Here is an 8,239-nt window from a genome sequence, read left to right on the forward strand (position 1 = left end):
TGGTGGAATGTGCATAGAGCAAGACGTGAAATAAATGCAGCTAGGTTGGTTTTGTGCAGTGTTTCTGGGTTTGTGCAAGGTTTCTACTGTTCTGCTAAAAACAAAGTATATATGCACATACGTGCCCGGAAATACAAATGTGCATTTCCGTGATTCCGCATACAGGTTAAAGGAGCTCATGCTTTCATTGAAACCTGGCACTGCTTGATATAAAGGTGAATGGTAAACTTTGTGTTAATAATTAAAACATATGTTTACTTATCATGTCATTAAAAATAAGTCAAATAGGTGTCATGGCTATTACAGAGAGAGACCACTGAGGAAAAGACAAAGGTTTATGTCTAGCACTGTTCACAGCAATTTTGAGCCAGACTTTCCCATTCCTCTTTGTGTAGCCTCTCCTGGGGGGACACAGACTGCTCCCTGGGAAGGCAGGTTATGATTCGCACAAAGTTGACCACATCTCATGTCTGCATTTGCTCCATCTGTAACTTTGTTCCAATACACCGACAGAGGGAGTGGATGTTAGATAGAGAGGTGAAAGCAAGGAACCAGCAGCATCATGGGAAAAGGACTCCCAAGATAGGTCAGGACACCGGAGTCAGGAGCCAACGGCTTCTAGTTGACTTGATTCTCGGGACCTTGGCCATACCTATGGGGGACTTTCCCATCTGTAAGTTGAGGTGAGGTTATGAAGGTTACTATTCTAAGAGAGCCAATTTTAGCATTCTCTTGGTGGCTGACACATGAAACCCTGATCAAGTACCTCCCCACTCCCAAGCCACCCTCAACAAACAGATAATCTGGGTGAACGCAGTGCATTTACCATGCAAACGTGCTGTCAAGAAAAGGTCTATTTTGGACCCGTAGGACCAGATCAGTACTCCCAAGCTCCTTTTACCTAGAATTTCTCATGTTTCCATTGTCCACCACTACCTTTGCAAAATTTTGGAGGGGGCATGGAGATTACACTCAGTTATTTTGTTCTACTCATTAATTATATAATCATTACATTCAGAAGTCCTTAACTCAGCGTGCCCGCACACACAAGTCACGCCTCAGACTTCAGCAAGACTTCAATCAGTTTGTCTCACAACAGATGCATCCCAAACAGAACTCTTCTGTCTTCTTTATTTTTTCCTTTCAAGAGACTAATCTTGGGAGAGGGAGTTGGGCTTCTTTAAACCCTACAGTTTTGAAAGAGGACGAGTCTCCTAGCAGTACCTAAGTGGTGGCCACGCTGTGATCATAACCAAGATGGCGCTGAGCGGTGATCTTCATCGTGACCTCAGGAGGATCCTGCCCAGTTGCCTCAGTCCCCAGAGTGTACTTGCTGACTATGAAACAGAGATCGATATTTACACTTTACACAGGTTTCCATTTAGTCGTTTTTGGCACACCCGTAAATTAATAGGTAAACTTGTTAGGAACTCAAGAAAAAAAAAAAAATCAGTTTGTTGATATAAATTGTTCTCAGCTGGAAGTCCAGACAAAATAATCACACAGTTTTACTTGTTGACAGTGGCATTTCCTTAAATCAATTATTCCCATGATTTTTCCACAAAAACTGCTTACTGTGACTATCAGTTCGTTAGGGCACCAGTTAATTGTTTTCTAGCTTATTACTAATGATACTGACTCTGCTTCCTTTTAAAATACTGTACAGTCTTCCGAAAGAGGAGCATTAGCTGACCTCCAATTGAAAAGAAACCCTCCTCCGCCATCCCATCTCCTTAATTAAAAAGCGCATTTTGAACGCAATAAAAGAAATGAGAGAAACATTGCTTCCTATTCACTTAGTCTACCATAAAGTGGATAAAAAGGGTCTAACACCAGATGGGAGGTCATTCTTAAGCCTGCCGTTTGTGCAGTAAGTGTTCTCAAACAGAGAGAAAGAAGCTCACTCGTAGAAAAATTGGCAAGGGAGAGTGGGAATATTTAGCTTTTGGTTATAAAATATCTCAGGGTGGATTGGCTCAGTCCTAACTGCAGATTCAGGGAAGCGAGACCAGAGGGGAGAACAGACGAGCCCCTCGTCTCTCCCTTATTACTGCCTAGTTGTGGAATTCCTGATGCCTCAGGTCCGCGGAGGGAATAATTTATTTATTTATTCCCTGGATTATTTATTTGTTCCCTGGAAAACAACTTTCTAATGAACTCAATTCTATTCCTAATATAAATCTCAAATATCCTTGTCTCCATGACTTGGGAGTCTCCTCCTGTCCATTTTGACCTCCGTGACAGTGGTGGTGCGGGTTGGTGAGCTGCTGCCTGGTGTGGCTTGGTCGGTTCCACTTATATTTAGTCTTGTTTATCCTTCTTAGGTCTCCCAGATGCCCCAAGAAAAGGTTTGCTTTGAAGTGTTAGAGATTTTTTTTTTTCTTTCTTCCACTTGGGAATGAGTTTAGAATTAGTATTTATTTGGAAGGCAGGGCTTCTGTGGAGAGAGACCAGAGCCCCCTGCTCCGTGTGGTCAAGGAAGACGTTCGTTCAGGCCACGTGAGGGGGGCTCAGTCAATTCCAAAGCAAGAATGTATGAAAGTTTTCTTTCTGTTGAGTGGAAATTGCACACAGTTATCCAAGTTGATGCCACGGAACAAATTGTAATCTCTCCAGCTAAGAGATGAGAAGAAACTTGTCACTCTCAGCCAGCTCATTGGCACACTGCCTTTCTCCCTCCATTTTGACATGTGTACCTTTTGTGCCCTGGGCCATTATTTTCCTCTTCTGATGTTCAGCCTCTCACCCTCTGATGAATGGTTGTGATGAGGAGCGATAACACAGAAACACTTTCTTTAATACATTGTGACCAGGAAAGAGTGTCCACGGTGCAGAGACACCTGAAATGCAGGAAATTATTTACTCGATTTATGAAAACTATGATTATTGTGATTGAATCATTTGGCAGAGTAACTACACATTATATATGAATGTCAGTAAATAAATGTCCAAACTACTTGGGGTTTCTTTAGTCCCTAATTATAATTAATGTCAACACCCTCTTTCCATCGCCTCCTTATTTTCAGGACTATTTTTATGTGCTTGTTAAGTATTGAAGGCATTGAAGACACCCTCTGTCTTAAATTGTGGTGAGAGAAAAGAGGGTCTGGGCATCGGCACTAATTTTTAAAAAGGAAACGCGACTAATGTCTACTCAGGCGTCCCTGATGATATAGAGAAGGTGCTCACCAACATCGCTATTTGCAAAGGCAATTTAGGTGCATGTTCTCTGTTTCTGTGAATAAGAGCAGGGAAATGGATATTAATGTTATATTTTCCACACACTGTGGAATGCTGTGATCCTCCCCCCAGTCTTCCTTTCATTATCTGTAATTTTTCAACCACCTAACAAAAACTGGTAACAGGTGCTCCTGGTGAGAAGCACCTCTGACTTATTCCAGTCTATTTGGCTCAGAGAATAAATTTTTCATGAGGGAGAACACCAACAAATTTGAAAATAAGACTAATTAAAATTAGTTCAGACTACCAAAGTCTCCCGGGGCCACCAAGAGTGTGTTTGAGTCCTGATGCAGAAAATGATTCAGGATTTGTATTGCCAAGTGACAAGGGCTGGCCCGGCCCTATCAGGTCTCTGTGATTTGTACAGCATGATGATGCTCTCATTGCAATTGGGTGGTGTGTCTTGGGCAAATTTGCTTTTCTCCTTCATTCAGCGTATTTGAATTCTCCATGGTTTCTGTTGAGAAAATGCATATATTCAGCTATCAGAAAGAATGGGAACTGTGGATTCTTTCTTTTGAAGCTTTTTGGTTTTACATATTTTAAGGCACTAAACTGAGTGTAAATGTTCTGGTGTTTTGCCTTATGCCTCAATAACAGATATTTTTCCATGAGGAAAAGGTAAAACGAAGTCTGCTTCTTGGACTCTAATGAACATCCTGAAATATTAAGAAATGTGAAATAGAACATAGTTTCTTCTGAAAAAAAGATCCCTTGAAAGTTTTATAGTTACAAACAAGTATCTTTTTATGCCCCACATATCTGCTTCCCTCTTTTCTTTTCTTTTTTTTTTTTTAAGATTTTATCTACTTATTTGACAGAGAGAGACACAGTGAGAGAGGGAACACAAGCAGGGGGAGTGGGAGAGGGAGAAGCAGGCTTCTTGCGGAGCAGGGAGCCCGATGCGGGGCTCGATCCCAGGACATTAAACAACTGAGCCGCCCAGGCACCCCCGCTTCCCTCTTTTCTTAGAACAAACCCTAGTTTAATATTTCTATGTATTCTTCACATCCATATTTCCGTGTTCTAATTAAATATATATTTAGTTATCAACAGCATATTGTATTATTGGGCATATTTAAATATTAACAGAACTTCATGAATTAAAGGTATTAACAATCAGGAAATGAACATGCTTGTTGAATCTGTAAAAATAGGATAATTTATTAATTTGTTAATTGTGTTCCCTGGCTCTAGCCATTAGCTGTTTTTCCAAAGGCTGTGATGTGTAGACATTTATAATTCTTTTTTTTTTTTGAAGTTTTACTTATTTATTTATTTGGCAGAGAGAGAGAGTGAGCACAAGCAGGGGGAGCAACAGGCAGAGGGAGAGGGAGAAGCAGGCTTCCCGTGGAGCAGGGAGCCCGATGTGGGGCTCTATCCCAGGACCCTGGGAACATGACCTGAGCTGAAGGCAAGATGCCTAACTACTGAGCCGCCCAGGCGCCCCGATATTTATAATTCTTAAAAGAAACTCTGTGGCTTTAGATATATGTTGTCCAGCATGGTAGATATTAACCACCTGTGGCTATTGAGCACCTGAAATTTGGCTCATCCAACCTGAGATGTTCTGTCCATGTAAAATATATACCAATTTAAAAAAACTTAGTATAAAGAAATAATGCAAAATACGTCACAATTTTTTTATATTGATTACATGTTGAAATGAAAACATTTTTGACAGATTGGGTTAAATAAAATATATTACTACAATTAGTTTTACTTTTTTTTTTACGTTTCAATGTGGGTACTAAAAATTTAAAGTTGCATTTGTGCCTCATATTGCATTTCAAATAGGTACTGCTTCTTAAGAATTCCTAGAAACTCAAGCCTGTCTCTTCTGCATTCCTCCGATGGACTGTTAGGTCTCTCCTCATCCAGTTAAGTGTCTGCTGCTCAGAAAATTGGTTATCCCTGTGCTGTGAATTCAGTATTTCATGATGCTGATGGTGTTTCTGAGTTTGGAAGGTGCATCCCAGAGAATGGTCTCATCTGTGATTGGCAGCCACGGCCAGGGTGACTAAAACTGATTGTGTAACTTTCTCCTGGGTAAGCAATGAGTGATTGCTTACATTTATTAAAAGTGGGCATGCTCTGGAAATCCATGGGGTTTAATTCTGGTGATATTTCAATTCACAATTACTACAATCTGTAGTTTAATTAAAAGTCTCCTGCTCTGGTGTGTGTGGTTCCTGGTCATGAGAGATTGCCTAAGCAGGGACGATAGAAAGTTCTGTTTACTAATGGAATGTGCCGAGTGTAACCATAGTTTTTAATTATAGCGCTTTGAAAATTAGCCACATATTGTTGTGAATCTCGGCTGCTTTGGCAGAAGGGGACAAATAAGACACAAAGGAACCAGCAGAGTTTTTGATAATTTTGTGGGGCTTGAGAGAGGAAAAAAAAAATAATGGAGATAGAATCTTCCAAAATCCTCCTCTGACTAAAGGATCCAAGAACCACACCCAACACTTGATCTGTTTTTTCCTCAACCAAAGCAGCACCTGGCAGGGACCAAGGATTTTAGAAGAACATCTCTAAAATCTGGACAGAGTTTGCCACAGTCTCCCGGTTTCCAGAAGACATGGATTAGTAGGAAGATCCAGCAGTGGGGAGGAGCCATGGTCAGCATCCCTGATGTCACAAGCTTCTTAAAGGGCTGGGCCCTGAAACCCGAGGTGAAGAACCAGAGTGGCAAGAGCCCTGCAAAAGTGTCAGCCTACTCTCATTCACTTCCTTCTTGATTGGATCGAAGTGAGTAGCCCCCTACTCTATCTGACCAGAGGGAAAGGTGGAAGCTATGTGGAGGAAAATATAATTTTGTGCTATTATATCTTTTACGCACACAGTCACAAGGATAATCAAATATTACCAGCCATGCCAAGAAATAAGGCTAAATTATTAAAAATCAAGTAAGCAGAAACACACGCATAGGTGACCCATATTTTAGAATTGGCAGACAGTAACTTCAAAATAACCATGAGTAATTTGTTTAATAAACCAGAGGAAAAAGATGAAGAAGATATATATAAATGAATACTATTTTACCAGAAAATATCAACCTAATAAAAAGTATATGGAATTTCATTAAGTGAAAAATAACTTGAAATTGAGTTGTGAATAAATGGATTTGATGCAAATTAAACCAGCAGAGGCCAGGGATAGCAAACTGAAGGACAGGTCAAAAGAAAATATGCATATTAATTAGGGAGCTAAATACAAAAAGATCCACAATATAGACAAGAGAATAAAAAACATACGAGACAGTGGCGAAAAGTCCAACATCCATATAATTGAGAGTACCAAAAACAGAGCAGAGAGAATGAGGCAGTATTTAAAATTACAATGGTTGAGAATTTTCTAAAGCTAAAGTCACAGAGTCATGAAGCTCTCTATATCCCAACCTGGAAAATTATAAAGATTAATGAAAAGCAGAGAGAGAGGGGGAGATTTTAAATGCACCCAAAGGGGAGAAAGAGACATATTACCTTCAAAGAAGCAAAGATTAATAGTTAGCCATTTGATAAGAATAATGGAAAGGAGGTGGGTGGGACACCTGGGTGGCTCATTTGGTTGAGCGCCCAACTCTGGGTTTCAGCTTAGATCATGATCTCACGGTTGTGAGATTAAGCCCCAAATCGGGCTCTGTTCAGCATGGAGTCTGCTTGAGATTCTCTCTCTCCCTTTGCCTCTCCTGCTCATGTTCTCTCTCTCACTCTAAAATAAATGAATCTTTGAAAAAAAAAGAATAATGGAAGTGATAAAAAATTGAAAAGGCATTTTAAAGTGTTGAAAGACAATCACTTAATAACTTATAATTCTGTTTCCACCAAAATTAAAGTAAAATAATTTTTAAACAAATAATTAGAAAATCAAATATTTCTTTAAAAACATCATTAAGGGATGCCTGGGTGGCTCAGTCGTTAAGCATCTGCCTTCGGCTCAGGTCATGATCCCAGGGTCCTGGGATTGAGCCCCGCATCAAGCTCCCTGCTCCACGGGAAGCCTGCTTCTCCCTCTCCCATTCCCCTGGCTTTTGTTCCCTCTCTTGCTGTCTCTCTCTCTCTGTCAAAATAAATAAATACAATCTTTAAAAAAATAAAAATAAAAACATTATTAAAATACCAATAAATGAGAAATTGTGAGAATTCTTCAGAGAGAAAGAAAATGATCTGAGAAAGAAATAAATCCAGAAATGAGCAAAGAGCAAAGAGTAAATAAGTGGATAAATATAAATAAATACTAATGAAACTAAATAACAAATATTGAATCCGTTTATCTTTTATGATATATGTGTATGCATAATTAAACTGAATATCTTTTTTTTTTTAAGTAGGAGTAAGAATAAATAAAGTAAACCATTCCAAGTCTCTATCAATCTCTGGAAGATGGAAAAGAATAAAATCCATTGGACTGTATTAAATCCAATAATGTCTACAGTGACAACTAGAACAATAACTATGTGTAATAGTACAAACAATGTATACACTAATAGAGTTAAAAATACAATGAAAAAAAAGCCTTAACATATGTAAAGGAAGACCAGAGATGAAAAGGAACAAATAAAAATGAAACAATTAAAAAACATAAGAAGATGGCAAATTTCAAGCTAAATATTTCAGTAATTTCCTTTTTTTTTTTTAAAGATTTTATTTATTTATTTGACAGAGAGAGACACAGAGAGAGCAGGAACACAAGCAGGGGGAGTGGAAGAGGGAGAAGCAGGCTTCCCACGGAGCAGGGAGCCCGATGTGGGACTCGATCCCAGGACCCTGGGATCATGACCTGAGCCGAAGGCAGACGCTTAACGACTGAGCCACCCAGGCGCCCAATATTTCAGTAATTTCAATGAACAAATGAACTAACGACTCCAGATTGTTATATTGAGTAAAATAAACACAATTCTCTATGTTCTGTTTATAAGCTACAAAATTAAAATATGCAAACAAAAAGTTTTCAATCAAGTGTTTGGAAACAACATAGCATTTAAAGCTAATCA

The sequence above is a fragment of the Callorhinus ursinus genome, unplaced genomic scaffold, assembly GCF_003265705.2.
Source record: "Callorhinus ursinus isolate GAN/ISIS: 27379988/994484 unplaced genomic scaffold, GSC_fseal_2.0 scaffold6, whole genome shotgun sequence".
Taxonomy (NCBI): domain Eukaryota; kingdom Metazoa; phylum Chordata; class Mammalia; order Carnivora; family Otariidae; genus Callorhinus; species Callorhinus ursinus.